Here is a 16,266-nt window from a genome sequence, read left to right on the forward strand (position 1 = left end):
TGACACTTATCTCCGTCTCTTTTCAGTCACTTTTCTTTAAATGAATGGTTTGACATTTTGGGAAATACAGTTATTAGCTTTCTTGCTGAGAGTTAGATAAGAAGATGGATGCCACTCTTATATCTGTATGATAAATACGAAGCTATCGGACAGTTAGCTCAGCTTAGCATGAAGACTAGAAACGGGGGGACACAGCTAGCCTGTCTCTGTTCAATGGTAACAAAATCTGTCCTCTAAGCACCTCTAAAGTTCACAAATGAACACAATATATCTTGTTTGTATAATCCAGTAAGTATTTCCCAAGATGTCAAATGTGTCCAGATGTATTTAGCCTAGTTTAGCATAAAGATTGGAATCAGCGAGCTTGTCTCTGTCCAAAGTAAAAAAAACAAAAAACAAATAAAAAAACCCAAACATGCACCAACACCTCCAATGCTCACGAATGAACAATTTGTGATTTCATGGTGAGTTACAGTATGTGTGGGAACAAACAAGCTTTTCTATAGTGCAGTTGCCAGATCTGGTTGGTGAACACAGGCTTTGGTTTTGGTCTCTGTACAGGCACAAACCTGGCAACCTCACTGGGATGATAACATTTCAGGAGGTTTTGCTTACTACGCCTGGTTGTTGTTAGTCAAGAAATAGTTTCAGCACATAACTCCCCCTAAACCACCTTCAAAGTCCCAGTAAAACGAAAGTTAGAGCGTCTTTAGCTTCTGTACTGTGATGTATTTCCCAGTGAAAGGGAATACTTGAGCAGTATACAGTTACAAGAGGGTTTAAATCAAATCCCTCACATTTAATTGGACTGCTAATAAGTGGGTGGGGCTTACAGAGTTTAGCGCAATACGGAGTTGCAGAGAGAAACAGAGCTATAGAGGACTGTTGGCTCACCAGTTGTTAGATCAGGAGGACGAGAGAAAGATGAATGAATTAGACCTCAGCCACATGGTTTTCCCCACTGATATCCAAACATACATCTCTCCATATCTCTCTCCATATTGCTCTGTTAGCTACTACGACCCACAAACGGTGAAGTGCAGTTTTATATGACCGGTGTGGCTAGCTACTCGCCCAAAGTCACATTTGATTGGATGAACTTTTGTAAACGCCCCTGAGTGGAGGATGAGTCATAAAACATTTTAACCTATTTTACGTGAAGAGATAAGACAGATTTTGATTTAAAAATACTCTGAAACTGATTTTTGACATATGTTATTTTTGATATTTGGCATTAAAACAAGAGATATATGAACAATTAACACAGGGACACAGGATTAAAACTGGGAAAATGTCCTTTTCATTTCACTGGGACTTTATAAAAAAGACAATTTGACATGCATTTTTTACTTAATGCTGTACAAATTAAACAAACAAGCTAAAACATGTTACTACTACTACTGCACTGTGGCGCAAACACACACACACACACTCAAGCAGTGACAGAGATACACAATGATGTGTGTGTGTGTAGTGAGTGCTACAGCCCAGGTGAGAAGAAACACACGTAAATCACAACATGCCTTTGATACCTTCATACTAATTACAAACTGCCTGTGTGTGTGTGTGTGTGTGTGCGCGCCAGGTGTGACACAGTATGAACAACAGAACAAGAATATGTGAGAACAGAGTGTGTGTGAATGTGTGGGAATGCTACAGCGCACGTGTTTGTTGATTTTGCAAAGCCCCCCCCCCCACACAGACACAGACACTGACACAGACACACACTATCTCCCTTTCTTTCCCAAACCACGGGTGCCTTTGTGAGTCAGTCTTGTCAGTGTGTGTGTGTGTGTGTGCATGTGCGCACATCTTAATCTCCCAGCTTAGACAAACCCAGCAGAGTCTAGTAAATGTTGTTAATAAAGTCTAGCAGGAGCTCTGTCTGTCATATAACTGTGGTAACGCACACACACAGATGGAAGCATACACACAATACAGACACACAATATGCAGATACATGTATATACTGTATAATTAATAAGTGTAAAGGAGATACAGACACAAAACACACAAAGGCACACCCTCTCACACATTCATACATTAATTCAAGGACACACACATAAAGACACACACTGGTGAAGGTACAAATAACACACAAACAAACATTCAGGCACAAAGAGATGAAGATGCACACAGGTTAACACACACTCGCATAGACGCAGACACAAAGAAACCTGCCACACAGACTCTGAGAAACAAAGGCAAAGGCACACACACAGACACAAAGAAACACATACACACACACACACACACTGCGACAGACGGTGTGGGCCTGACAGCATGCAGCAGATCCACAGCCACAAAGCGGCCCGGTGAAGAGCGACTCAATCCTCATGCGCTACGAGTGCTGAGGCAACATGCTGCGATGGTGAACGCAGCTCTAGAGAGGACGGTTTTGTGCGCTACATAATACGGGAGGCGTTCAACAACGCAGCAGCTCTGTGGAACAAAGCAAGTGTCCACGCAGCTGCAAAAGAGAAATCACACACATCTGAACACACAGCACAGCTGAGAGCTCAGGCACTCACACAAAGGTACAGGTTGATAATTATGAAAGAGAGATCACATGCACAGAGCAGGAAAGAGATTTGTCCAGTTGCTAACTGTCTTCTTCCTAAAGCCTCATCCACTTTCATCCAACATCCTGATATGCAGATACAATGTAAAATCACTGTAGTTAACGACAGCTTCTTTGTAAATGTAACAGTTGTTTTATATATATATATATATATATATATATATATATGTATATATAGCAATAAGGTAAGTAGGCAACGTATGTATGTGCCTACCAGCCCCTCTAAATCTCTTTAATTAATACATTATCAACTTAATAATGCCTTGATTGAAGAGATTTACTGAAGCGCAATGTGCCAGACATTTTCTTGGCAGTGAGTTTTTGGATTCTCTTGACTGGTAACCTCACAGTGACGACATGACTTCAGGAAGTTACTGCCCCCGTAAAACCACAAACAGTCATTTTTTAACTTCAGATTTATATTTAGCATTTATTCATTCTCTCCAATAGATAGCCACAAAAGAATAGATACACTATATGTAGAGACACTCACTCAGCAAAACACTCAACCCCACCCCTCTGTTAACCAAGCATCAGGGTAAAGAGAGAATGACACACTCCACCAACCCCCCCATACACACACACACACACACACACATACACAGCAGCTAACTTCATTTCAAAATCAATTAATTAAAAAGCACGGTCCTCTCCCACAGGGAGTGAAAGACAAATTTGAGACATTTAATCCTGGTACACAAATCAGAGCTGTTCAGAGGGCAGAGATATGAGAGGACAGGATGGATGGAGGGACGGAGGGATGGAGGATGGACGGTCAATGAATTTTAAAAAGGGAAGCCGATTTAACTCAGTCACTCCAATTTGACATGACTTTGCCTACTTTAACTCTAAACCCTATTTCTTTCTGTCTATGTAGATGGAAAGAAGAGAAGAAAAAGCATGATCAGCAGAGAAAGTGAGCAAGACGGAAAGAGAGAATATATGTGTGTTTGTGTGTGTGTGTGTGTGTGTGTGTGTGTGTGTGTTTATGGGGTTCATCAGCATCCCTCAGTTTCAGGTGTTTTTTTAAGGAGACGTGCTATTGACTTTTTGACGTGTACAAGCAGAGGGTGATTCATGTGTGTGTGTGTATGCCTGTGAATGTGTGTGTGTGTGCGTGTGTGTGTTCTCTGTGGCTGGTCTAACCTCAGGCGAAAAAATCATAATAAAGAGTTTGCCTTTCTCTCTTCCCCCGTGTTCCTAAAAAAGACTTTGCCTAATAGGTACGAAAAAAAAAATGACACTGCGAGATAAACTGTTCCATATGCCACGAGTCTCTGTGTGTGTGAGAGAGTCAGAGAGAAGATAGAGGCAATGTGCGAGCGTAAGTGTGTATTGGTATGAGCATGGAGGTGTGTGTGTGTGTGTGTATGTGTGTGTGAAAGCATACGTACAGCAAGCAATGTGTGAATGTGTTAGTACAGGTGAGAGAGTGTGTGTATAAGAGTGTATGTGTGCCTGAGAAAATGCACGTGGCCTTCCATATTTGTGTGATGTTATGAGTGTGTGAGAGCATGTGTTCGAGAGTGAGTGTGTGTGTGTGTGTATGAAAGCATGAGGAGAGGAAGAAGTATTCAGATTCTTTCCTTCAGTAAAAATAGCAATTCAACAATGGTCTCTGCTCATTTAGTGATTTTCCATTTTTTCGGATAAACTTGTAGATTAAAGGGTAAGTTTGCATTTTTTCAAGTTTATCTTAATACAATATTTACATGTATGTTGAAACTGTTGGTCAGTCTAATCATCCTCCTCTTAGTCCTCAAAAATATATTCTATAATACAACTAAAGCTAATATATGAGGCTTTAGCAGTCTTGAGTAAGCCAAATCAACAGGCTGTGTTTGTTCAGGTAGTCATGTGTAGGTTTATTGCTGGTATTTTGTCCTGGCAAAAAAAAAACTACACGTGACTAGTAGGACAGTGTGCTCTGCTTTAACTTAGCAAGAAAACACTGATGGAGGAAAGACAAAGAAAGTTCTGTGCTAATTTCGTGAATTTGCAGGATACGCTCCTGATTTGGCTTGAGCTCAAACTGCTAAAGCCTCAGATTAGCTTCAACTGAACTGGCATGCATTTTTGCGTGAAACTGATTTTCCGATACTATAAATACTTTAAAACACGTCACACTTTTTGAAAAACAAATTGTCACAAAGCTTAAAACATGGCTGTTTCTTTTGGCTCAGGAAAAATATACGTTTTGGTTTTCACAGCACAACAGTGACTCGGTGTAAAAATACTCCATATTAAGTGAAAGTCTTGCATCAAAATGACACTGAAGTAAGAATTAAAGTAAGGGGTCTCATCAGCAAAAGGTTGTGTTAAATAAATAATCATATTTTATAAGCTGAACATGTGTTTTGTATGTAAAATCTTAACCTGCCTAGTAACTACTAATAATAGCTGACTGGTAGTTGGTGGACTAATATCAGTACATCATCTACATGTACCACCACATGAAAGCATGAATGTGTGTGTGAGAGCGTATGCATGTGTGTGTGTGTGTGTGTGTGTGTGTGTGTGTGTGTGTGTGTGTGTGTGTGTAACACGCTACACATGAAGAGGTTTAATACAAAAATACACAGGGAGCACAGCAGTGGGGACTTAAGGGGAGAAAGACGAATAAGAGTGAGTACCAAGAAATGAAACATGAGAGAGACTGAAAGAGAGAGTGAGAAAAGAAGGTGAAAGCCAGGTTGGAAATTGATGGTGTAATTGTTGACTGCTGGACTCGGCTCTTATCTTGGTTTCTCAGAGCTGTTGTCTGGGCACGCTGGCTTCTTTCTCAAGCTTTTCAATCTCTGTCTCTCTCTGGGAGTGGACCAAACCTTGCAACCTGTACACTTACCGCACCTTTTTTTCCCCCAACAGCCCTTGTATTCTTCCCAATCTGTGTCTTTCTCCTCTTTTATCTCTTCTCTGTCATATCATTGTGGCTGCATCCCATTAAGCATCCCATGTCTTTCTTTCTCTTTTTTTCTCTCTCCAGGCCTTTCTTCGGACAGCCAGGCATCATGCAGAGAGCAGTGGACTGGAAAAGAGCAGCAGGAGAGGGGGGAGTGCAGCCAGCCAGGGTCAAAGGTGAGTCTGCAGCAGGATAGGGGCGGATGAGGGGGCAAACACACACACTGTCTCTGTCGTTCACCCCCATCCCCAGCACAAAAGCCAGACCAACACCTCAACAACAGCACTATTATAGCTGCAGCTGGTGATACAGCTGGGCTCAAAGGAGATTCTAGTACTGGACTTGAACTGAGGCCAGTAAGGTGCTAACCGGAGCTAGCACTAATAACCCTGGACCTTACCAAGCTAGCAGTGATGTTTCAACAGAAAGTGTAGAGGCAATGTACAAGGCAAAGAACTCCAGGGTTTGGAAGAGCAGATTGAGAGAAAGTGAATCAGTGAAGCTGGATTTATACTTGACGCAAGGGGTTAACAAACGCCCTCGTGTACATGCCTACGGCAAAGGTTTTTGTTAATAGTTTAGCATCGTATTTCACCTGTTGATAGCACCACAGTTGCACAAGATGAATGTACTGTATGTGATCAGGCTGTGTTGTGGTTTAATGTGCTTACATTACTTCATGATATTGAGCAACATTGGGCTATGCATACTTGAGTGAGTTATATTCAGCTAACATCTATTTTGCCTTTTCTCATTACTGAATCAGAGGTTACTGCAGTGCAGTTGCTGTATTTGCATTCTTGAATTATCTGTGATACAAAGAGGTGATTGCAGCAAGCAAAATATTTGCAGTAGAGACGTCTTTGTTAGATATACTGTATGTTACTGAAAAAGAGAAGACTACTGAGTCCTCAGCTTCCTTGATATTGTCTTCACAATCCACATCCTCCACCAGCATAATAAACTTGTGGGAGAAAACACTACAACACATGTGTAGGCTCCATGGCAACCCCATAACCCCTTAATACACACCTATAAATCCAGCTTAAGGCTCCCAAAATTGTTGCGGTACCCCTGAGCTAAGAACTTAACTTTTTATCATCCATACCACCCGTGAGAAGCTACAGTAGCACTATGTAAAACCTTCACTGCTAGTGCTATGACATGTTATATGAACATGTAACATGTAACATATACTGTATATCAATAGAGTTTTTTGGCTAATGTGGTCATTTTCAAAAAGAACACTTTGCCTCAAAAATAACCCAAGTACAATGCTCAGTAGAATTTATAGCTAAAACCTTAAAATTCCTACAATGTAATAAAAACTTGAAAACTTTTAGACTAAATTTAATTCAAGGGTCTAATGATGAAAAATAGTGAATTTGTTTTAATTTGGGCAGACCAACCATAAACTATCATTGGGCATTAAAGGGTTAACCCCCAACTGCTCCAGTGTATCTGCTCAGTAGCTCTGGTTCTGGTTGTTCTGTACTGGTTCAAGGCTCTGGTTGTACTAGGCAGCTCTCAGTGTGAAGGAAGGCTGAATGTAGAAGTGTATGTGAGGGAACTGAGCTAGAAGCCATCACTAGAGTGACATTACAGCACTGTTCCCACCTGCTATAAAGATGCTGTCCACATCAGGATGTCATATCCAACTATATGCCACTCTGACATCTCTGTTTCCATTCAGTATTCACTATATGTGGTATTCTTGCTGTCTGCAGGATCTCATTACATATATCCTGAGCAATATCCAAAGCAGACGGGTAGGTGGGGAGGTGGCATCGTCAACAAAAACAAACAGCAGGTTTGCAGGATTTGTAGGCATGATATTGTGCAGCCTGTATTTACTTTTCATTTGAAGCAAAAGAGGGTTGTGTTTAACAAACCTTTCATGAGAGGCAAAAGAAGCAGTGACAGGTTACCTCACTGCAGTAACATTAGCAGCTGCTGTGAACACTGTATCAGTTCCTTCCTCACGATAGATGAAGAAAAGGAGCAGTGACTCATGTGCTCAGATCCTGCTGGAGTCATCATACTGGAATCCATGAGGCAAAATCTGATAAGTTAGTCAGGGGGCAAGGCACCTCACTCCTCCTCATCACACTTTAAATCGTTTTCTACAAATCACACTGACTCTTTATTGAGACATTTCCAATTAATGAAAAGAAATACGCTTCAGCTAAGGACATGTTAAGGCAGCATTTCACACATTGTCTTCACGCTTGCCAAAAAGGTCCCATGGTACTAGAAAGAAGTACTTGCTCAGTGGTAAGAGACACACTAGTCTATGATTGATTTTTCAATAGCAAAGGGTAGCATTGACTTCCCAGTAAGAAGTGATAGGCTGAGTTTCCATTAGGAACTGTAACGCTAAGTTATCTTGGAATTTCCAATTAGAGGTGCTACACTGGGTAAACATTTATATTTCATTTAGGAGGTGCTAATGACTAACTTTGATTTTTCTACATGCCAAGATAACACTAGACAAACAGCAGGAAATAAGCAAGGGTAGCTCTTACTTTCCTAAAGCTAAGCTACTCCCACACACTAGCTCAGTGAAGCTCTCAGAGAGCGGCCATGTAGGGGCCCTCCTGCCGCTGATAAGCCTGCATGGGCCCCTCTGTAGTGCCTACCCTGGAGAAAGGCCATTAGCCCGGCTGCAGCTCCTTCCTGGATAAGCTGCAGCTTACCAGCCAGCTAGCCGCGGGGCAACTTTTTATTGTCCTTTCAAAACTTTATGTGTGAGTGTGGGGCGATAGCATGGGAGGAGCTGTGTGTGCTGGAAAGGGTCTAGAATACAGGACGTGTGTGTGTATGTTTGTGCTCAAACTGCGCGCTCCCGGCACTTCCTGCCCACTAACGGCCAGTCCCACGGTAGGGAGGGTGAGCTCTATCGGACCAGAACAATGCCAAAAAAAGGCTGTCATAAAAACAAACTACCATGCTCTGGTTAGCACGGGGGGAGAGGAGGGTAGGGGCCTACTTTTCTCTGCAACATCCCCCCGCTGCCCACTTCATCCGCCTCATTATTCACACACACAGTAACGCACACAATCTCAGACATCCAGTCTAAGAGACAGTATATAAGACTTTTTACTGTTATCTATTGCTGGTAGCCTCTGCAGGTTTGCATACAAGGAAACGATGCATGAAAACAGCAAGAAGCAAGAGCTGAATATGCATAAGCATATACTCTATACATACACACACACACAAAGCAATTTTGCAACTGACAGTAAACAATAGGAACCTCCGCATTCACACTGGGTCCAAACAGCTTTGACGTGTCACCAAAACCAGAGCAACAAAAAGAGAACAATTTAGCAGTCCTCTGTACACAAAACACAGTGCGGACGACTGAACCAGAAAACATCTGCTGAGTCAGAACAAACAAAACAGCCAGCAGCCGACGAACATGTGCGTCGGGGACCTCAGAACATACTAAATACCACGGTGTACTGAAACACAGTTGGCTCACTGACAAGGTTTTTGGCCGAGCATATTACTATCTCTCCCCAATCCAGTTTCACAATTTCAGCCACAGCCAAGGACGGATGGACCCAGGAAAAAGGATGAAACAGGGAAGATGAGTCCAGCTGCTATCTGAAGAGGAAATTACTGGAAAAGTATCAAATGTAATGACGATTCCTCTCCCTCTGTCAATCTTTGACTCAGAAAGTGGGGAACAGATTGAAAAAACAGACTGCATGGCCAAAGATACTGTACATGGATGGACTCTGCTGTAAATTCTTTCTATTTTAATGATCCAGCAGGAAAAAATGACATTGTACAGTGACAACATATTAAAGGAGTAGTCTTTCTTGTTGAGAGTTAGTTGGGAAGATTGATACCACTCTCATGTCTGTAACTACAGGGCTGCCGAATCTTACACACTGACCGTGAGACTCACACAAATAACACTTTTCACACGCTCTCACACCACATGTCCATTTTCTTTTGCAGTGAAAAACAAATTCATAACGATAACGTCATGGCACGAAAAGAGGACATTGAAAGCGTGCGGACAGACAAGACAAAGCAGCGCAGTGCAGCAGTGAGTTATTCAGACCATCAGGGGGAAAATGAGAAATATACACAAATCTATTATATTGTAATGTATTCCCATGCATGCTGCTCAGAGTAATCTCAGTCGGCGGCTCTTCTGGTAGCAGCAAAGCATCTCTCCCCCTCCTCTCATGCCAGGAGCAGTGACTTCCTGGAGTCTTGTTGTCACCACAAGTTTGCTCGAGGAGACTCCAGGAAGTCAGCTAGCCAGCTTCCTAACTCCATAGCTATTCCTTCAATCATCTATAAGAATGAAAACAGAAAGACATGAACAGGCACCCTCACAGTTACTCACAGTTTCAGGTTCAATGTCAAACCTACTGTGTGTTAGAAATGCTACATGGTCATCACTTTTATGACATTGTCTTTTCTGTACCCTGCTCTGATACATAGACAATGTGTATACTAGGGATGGGCAGATAGCCCAGTATTTGTACTTGTATTCAAATAAAAGTGAAAATAGTGAAAAATCCTGTTTTTTTTATTACACTTTTAATTTTAGGATATTGAAGTGTTAAAATAAGTGTTCATCAATAAGCTATCTAACAAAGAGGGTCCTCATACCAGGTTTCAAACTCCAGTCTCCCAGATCATAGACAGCTGTGCTGACTACTGAGCTAAAGCTCATCTCCATGCTACTACATAGACAGACCTGTAGCTATTTATACACCCATAACACAGAGACAGCACAGCATGTAAAGTGTAGGGAAGAACATCAAAGGCGGTTATTACTTTACACTTTTCATTTATTGCCTATTTTTTTACAACCTAGCTTTGGGGAAAGGAGAAGGGGAACAGGTTGTGGAGAGTCCCCTGAGAGCATTTCACATGTCCGTAGCTCAGCTTTATCTTTATGAAATGTGTATCAAGCAGCAGGTGGATGTGACTCCCCTCCTTGAGAACTGCTAATAGCAGTAACACAGCGGAGCAGAGGAGAGAAACTGATATAGCGATGTAACCGACCTGTTATTTGACATATTTTTTTTCTTCCTGAAAACAAACAATTTTTAGAACAATGTACGAAATAAATATTCGTATTGGTTTCCGTATTCAGATTTGGCTCCACCCCTAGTGTCTACAGAGGGCAGAGCAACACAGAGAGAGTGAGGGAGAGAGGTAGAGACAGATAGAGAGAAAGAGACAAAAACAAAGCAAGGCTGGCGGGCAGCAGATGGCCAGTAGTGGTCAGCTGGTAATGAACAAGCAGGTCAAGGCTCTCCTCCATCTCCATCCTACCACTCATACATAATGCAGAAGACCAGAGCCATCCAGAGCAGCCCCACCAAGCTTTGTCTTAATGCTCTGATCCCTCTTTGAGCTAGTCACATAAAGGCAGATAGGGAGTTTGTTGTGCTGAAGAAAGCACAAAACTTCATGTCATGGCGTGGAACTATGGATTACTCTCCATCTGTTCGTTCATTTGTTTCAGACAACAATAATTAGCTTTGGCCGATGCCTCTCAACACAGCATTCTCACATTTTTAAAATTACATTGATTAGCCTGACAGGGGGGAAAATTACAGGTCAGAATGAAAAGCTTTGATAAACCAAACTTCCACATTGCAAGAGTGAAAAGATTTAGTACATGCAACTAGACTGCTCTACAGATTTGCCTCCAGGAACATCAGTGTGCACCATATTGGATTTTCCACCAGTCTGACTTTCCTGGAAAACACTTTTCCTCCCTCCGGCCTTATTTATTTATTGATTGCCCCAAAGGAGGGCTGCATCATTCATAGAGGATGACAAATAATTATTGCTGCCTTGTGTTCTATATTCTGAGTGTACTGTATTTTTTGGCAATAATATTATTTTTTGACAATACCGCCAATAAGACTTCATTTAATTTAACTGAATTGATTCGAGAGAAAGAGAGAAAGATCCATAATGGCTGCTCTCGGGGCATTCAGGGCACCGGCACTACTATTAGAGCCACCAAAAGGATTAAACTACTTTCCTCTATCCTAGCATAGTTTTCATTCACAATAGGCTGAATATGCACTTGTCTGTTCAATTAAAGTTGAGCTATATAAGTAGTAAGTGCTTACACTTTGGCAATGCAAAAATGACCTCATTATGCTACTCAAATGGAGCCAAAATGAGTGAGAGAGAGAGGAAGAGGAAAGAAATATGTGCGCGTAAGTGGGTGAGAGAGACAGGGGAAGAGAGAGAGAGAGTGCTCAAAGGCAAGGGTGAGTTGCAGAAGAGCAAAAGCTTCTCGTCTCGGAACAACTGCAATCACAGGCGCTGCCAAAACCCTCTGGATCCATCCTCACGGCCTGACGGAAACTTCCCAACAGGCGTTAAAGCCGCTGAGAGGGGGCTGGAGGTTGTGCAGTGTGGTGTGTGAGTGTGTGTGTGTGTGCTTCAGCTTGTGCTTGTTTTCTGTATTAATAGTGCCTTCTGCAGCATTATAACATCAATAAATTGTGGCCATCAGATCAGGTTTCTGTGGTGGCCGAGAGCTTAACGCACTGCAGCAAATGAGGAAATTCACTATTTTGACGACACATATGACATATTTAGCAGAAATGTTGCACATAAACATAACACAAGCAAGTTGGGAAACACATTTTGATTAAGCATATGCAACATAAAGAAAAACGCTGCAAATACAGCAACACTGCTGTCTGCCAATTCCATCCAATGCACTGCTTCTGAGCAGGTTTTTAGTATGTAGTGTGTTCACACTGGAAAAGGTGACAGAATTAAGTACACTATGCATATTAAAAAACACTGTCGATGATGCAATGCACAAAGGAAATGGAGGTGCTGTTCACAGCTGCAGTTTTTTTTAATAAATTGCAGGTGTTGGTAAGACACCTCCAGGAAGATATGGGATAATAAATGAATAAAGTATTAAATCTTTGAAAAAAAAACATTTCGCTGTCTCTTTGTGAAGTTTATTTGGATGCCAGTGATGTGATGTTTCTCTGCTGCATCATTTGTGAATCAAATGCATCATTTTCTTTGTACAAAAATCTTGCACATTGATTTTTTTGTATGCTAACTACAAAAATGTTCCTGTGTTTTTACTTGTGTTTTGCTTGTGTTTTCCATTTCTTTATGTCGAGCACATGCTGTCAAATTCGTGAATGTGTTTCTTAATTTGTCTGTGTTTTGTTGACTTGCAATGCTTTGAGCTATCTTGGCCACCCTATATTTCCTCCTGGATTGATATACAGCACAAAGAAATATTGCTTTACAGCACAAACAGGAAGAGGGTGCTGTCTTCTGCCTAAACCTCTTCAAAATAGGAGATAGTGTAAGTGGAGAAAGATCAGTGAAACCAAAACCAATAAGGCCTTCTGTCAAATTTATCCTCTTCCAGAAAGCCAAAGAGAAATAAAGACACAACACATGAAGGAGGGATGAACAACAAGCAGCAGCATCCTACTTGGTAGGAGGTAACGAGATTCATGTTTTTTGGTCTTAATTATAAGAAACTGTTAAAAAAAAACAACCTTAATTGTAGTAATTACAGAGAGCTGTCAAATACTGTCACAATGGCGCATTAAAGTGTAAAAATCCTTGATGTTTGTGAGTGTTTGTGAGGGTGAATTAGTGATAGACAGTTTCACTGTGTCACTTTTAGTGCACAGCTGTGCATATCACAGCTTCCTTCAGCGTACACATACATACACATGCATTACCTTCTCTCAATTCCTCATGCAGTCCTTCATAATGAACCAATAACAATAATAATGCAGGCACATACAAACTGAAAGCATGAAAACATAAGGTTTATATCACTATGACCCTGCACCCTGCCACAGTCCATTTACCCCGATGTTCTTGTAAACAAGCCTCTTCCCTTCCTTCTTTTCTAAACATCAGTCTGTCCAGCCCAGCCCTGCCTCCCGCTGTTCCCCTCCAGCACACACTCACATGCTCACACACACACACACACACACACACACGCTCAACCCATCTGCCTCTGCTCTCCAGACCTTGCATCTGGCCTACCATGAACCATATCTCTGTTCAACACAAACACACACACTGTGAAGCATCAAAAAAAGAAAGAGTGAGGTGATTCTGTTCATGCAGCATCAGAACACAGGGGGCAAGGCCGGACATGTGAACCCCCTTCAGCTCAGCAGGAAGCACAACACACAGACCAGTTTGAAACAAAGCAAAAACAAAAGCAAATCTGCCTCTAAAAGAGATTTTTTTTAAAAGAAAAGAAAGGCAAATAGAAGAGGAATAAAATGGTTGGGATTAAAAAAGGCTGTTGTTTTGAAAAAGATGCCTCTGTGGGAAGCCGGCACATCAACTGTTGTTCAGCAAATGATATGAAAAAAAAAGAGCCTTTCCCACCATCTAAAACACATTATCGTTAGCGAATTCTGATCCATGCACTCTCACAACACCACATCAAGCATGAACACAGACTGAATGGTCTGTGTGTGTGCTGCTGGAGTTTCTGAGTTACATAATCAGAAATCATCCCGTTATCACAGGAGTTTACTGTGCATTCAGCTGCTAGCCATGTGGGCTACCGTATCTGTTGCATTGACGTGATGCATGTGACACTGAGATGACAATTAAACACACACACACACACACACAAACACATGCACTCACACACAGAGCAGACCACACAGGAGGCATCTGGTGCAGTGACGATGTAGCGGCTATGATGCAATGTTGGCCCTTTGGTGTCAAAACACACGGTTTCTGTCAGATAGTGAAGTGTCCAGCAGCCAGGCCATGTGCATGCAGCACATATAAATACACACATGCTGTATAACAGATCAAAGTTTAGAAAAGTCAAACCTTGGACTCCAAAACTATGACATAATATTAAAAAGCTGCTTAGTGAACCATGGGATCAGTCTGTGTGCATGTAGAAGCATACCTGTTTACATGTGTGTATGATGCATGTGGTCCTTTGTCTGTGTGACTCTGTGCTGTTAAATTGTGCGTGCGTGTGTGAGAGGAGCATGAGGAGTGTGTGAGGGAAGATGGGAAGGAGGCTGGCTGTCAGGATGTGAAGTCCATTGTCTGTCCGACAATGAAGAGATCGCGTCGGCAGGAGCCCTGTGGCTCTCTCAATGGAGGCATTAACATCTGGGGCCAGAGGGCTGCGGTGTGTGTGTGTCTTTGTTGCAACTGCCCTGGATAAAACTGGATTTTAAAGGGTTTTCCCCAAAACTGGGAATAATGCAGATGTTGGATGAATTCTTCAACAACCAAATTGATTTTCCTCTTTAAAAAAAAAAAAGGACATATCTCCTTGTAACCTGCTTCAGTCAAACATAATCTGCTCGGTGTATTCCTCTCAAGGATTATGTCTATTTTTAAAGGTCTGTGAACTTGATTTCGCAAAATAAAAGGTGAGTAAAGTGAATTCCGGTAGGATTATCCTCTGCTACATCCCCTTTACACCGCAAATGTCAACTTGCGGCTCAATGCTAATGCTGAATTCAATCATTATATTACTTTCATTAATCTTAGCAAATGACACGCTGACATATACAAACACATATGCCGACCTACACACCCACCAGCCTTATGAAAAAGAAATCCTATGATAAACTATATGAAGAAATTACACAAATATCACAGCAGTAAGTGGATCCTCGAGCACAATCAAATTCAAATAAAGTCATGCTCCCTGCCCCCATATGGTAATAACATGACTTTACAAACTTCTCCCACAACACTTTTCAGGGCCTTGTCGGTTCATACTCCCCCTGTACTGTCTGTCAGTTAACTGGCAGTGGCACCATTCAGCTTGTAAAAGAAAAAAAAAAGAAAAGGAAAAACAGGCAAATCCTCCCCCCCTCTCCTCCTCCTAAACCACCACCTTTTTACACAACCCTTGCTCACTGTCCAGTGTGCCCACCTCCTCCTCAGTAATTACAATAATCACTCAACTGGAGCTAATACTTACTTCATTAAGGCAAAAAAAAAAAAAAAAAAAAAAAAGAAAATCAGAAGTGGAAAGGGGAAAGCACTCCAATGTAATATCTCAAGTCAGTGGATTATTGTCACCATGAGAGCTTAATTTTTGACTTTCAGCTGAGCATGCAGGAAATGGAAGCAGCTCTTCAAGAGACTCATTGCTTTTATGGCATTGGACTTGGATGGGTGCTGTCATACATGACACCTATAACTGATGTATGAAAAGAAGCTTTTAGAAATCATATGTTTTCAGTAGGATGCTGTGGAAAGGACTCTAAAATCATACATCTATACTTTGAAATTTGAACTAGCATGTCTATAATTTACAAACTCAGTTCAGGCAGACAAAAATAGTCACAAAGTCAGGGATATTATATTGATTCCATATGAGATACGAAACACTACCAAGCAACGAAAGGTCCCTAAAAGTTCACCGTAGAGCACCGCAGACACTCCAGACTTAGAAATATTACAGCCAAATATCATAATATGAAGTGATTTTTGATTAGAAGTATTTCAGGGAAATAACTGGCATTTTACAGCATGAGCAGGATATTATAAGTATGATACAGTACAGATTAGACAGTATAGTTGCGTTGCTGGACTGATTTTGGAGCAGATATACGGACTACGGTGAAACCCCGGAGTTGATCCCCTTCCAACTGCTCCTGACCGCAGTGCGCTGTGTTTACACTGCGCGAAATGGAGATAAAGTTGCACCGCATCGAGCCCCAAACGGACAACAACACATAAATGATCTGTTTAAACAGCGCATCGTATCTCAAAGCGTCCAGTTCCCAAG

At 41.6% G+C, this 16,266-nt stretch overlaps 1 protein-coding gene across 1 annotated transcript in view; it reads right to left on the reverse strand.

Moving 5' to 3' along the window:
* sema4c (sema domain, immunoglobulin domain (Ig), transmembrane domain (TM) and short cytoplasmic domain, (semaphorin) 4C) overlaps nt 1-16,266 on the reverse strand; it is a 94,740-nt gene that overhangs the window by 77,776 nt on the left and 698 nt on the right. The window lies entirely within an intron of this gene.

Source organism: Thunnus thynnus, chromosome 2 (genome assembly GCF_963924715.1).
Source record: "Thunnus thynnus chromosome 2, fThuThy2.1, whole genome shotgun sequence".
NCBI lineage: Eukaryota > Metazoa > Chordata > Actinopteri > Scombriformes > Scombridae > Thunnus > Thunnus thynnus.